The sequence below is a fragment of the Myotis brandtii genome, unplaced genomic scaffold (assembly GCF_000412655.1).
Source record: "Myotis brandtii unplaced genomic scaffold, ASM41265v1 scaffold1792, whole genome shotgun sequence".
In the NCBI taxonomy this organism is placed as follows: domain Eukaryota; kingdom Metazoa; phylum Chordata; class Mammalia; order Chiroptera; family Vespertilionidae; genus Myotis; species Myotis brandtii.
Genome location: NW_005356643.1, coordinates 25,327 through 26,533, shown reverse-complemented (window position 1 = coordinate 26,533; position 1,207 = coordinate 25,327).

Genomic DNA, 1,207 nt, shown 5'->3' with positions numbered 1-1,207 from the left:
GCCTAAGTGCCCATCAGTAGATGAATGGATTAGAAAACTGTGGTACATCTACATGATGGAATACTATGCTGCTGTAAAAAAGAAGGTATTCTTACCATTTGCAACAGCATGAAAGGAACTGGAGAGCATTATGCTAAGTGAAATAAGCCAGTCAATGAAAGAAAAATACCACATAATCTCACTCATTTATCTATAATAAAGACCTTTATAAACTGATGAACAAAAATAGATACAGAGGCAGAGCAGCATCGAACAGACTGTCAAACTACAGTGGGAAGGCTGGGGAGGGGGGCTGGTAAGAGATCAACTGAAGGACTTGTATGCATGCATATAAGCATAACCAATGGGCACAAGACACTGGGGGGTAGGGGAGGCTAGGACAAGGTCAAGGGGGAAACAAAAAGGAGACATATGTAATACTCTTTCTTTGTAATACTTTAAGCAATAAAATAAAATTAAAAAAGAAAATCTCTATATCAATAATATATCTATATCTATAAATACATCTATAGTCAAACTATGCATATATCTGAATCCATATCTATATCTTATCAATATCTATCTAAATCCATGGGAGAAGAGGCACATTGATTTTATCCCTAAAGAGTCACTGGTTATTCCCACATCCTACTTCCTGACTGTTGGGGTCCAGCCCCAGCAGGTCCAGGGGTTCCCAAAGGTGTGGACGGAGTCGGTGAAGAAGGAAGGACACAGAGACAGCGTTCAGATCATCAACATAGTTGGGTTCTCTCTTTTTCTCTCCCCTATTGTCCTGTTACAACTGCATTTATAAGCATGACATAATGGTATGTTTTGGGTCCTCCCTTGGCCTTCCTGGTTTCTTATCTGACCTTTGCCAAAAATCCTGTCTCTATCTAGTTCTGTTGATTTTAATCTTGTCTAGGTTAATCTCTGCGTTCCATTATAAGGGCTATTCCAAGGTCACTATTCTACTGCTCTACTGATTAGCTACAAGGAAGTAACTGAAGGAGATTATCCTACCCATTAAAGGTTATGTCCTCCCAGCCCTGCTGCTTGCCTTCCCTGGGACTGCCCTGTGTTGGTGGGTCTCCAGGGGTATAGGCTTTGGTGCTTTCCCTGGTGGGCAGACCCCTGGGGATGTGGGCCCAACAAGTCCCAAATTTATTGCCAACAGTCTTAGTCCAAGTTCTTCATAAGTACATGGTATTTCTGTAACACTAGGGGG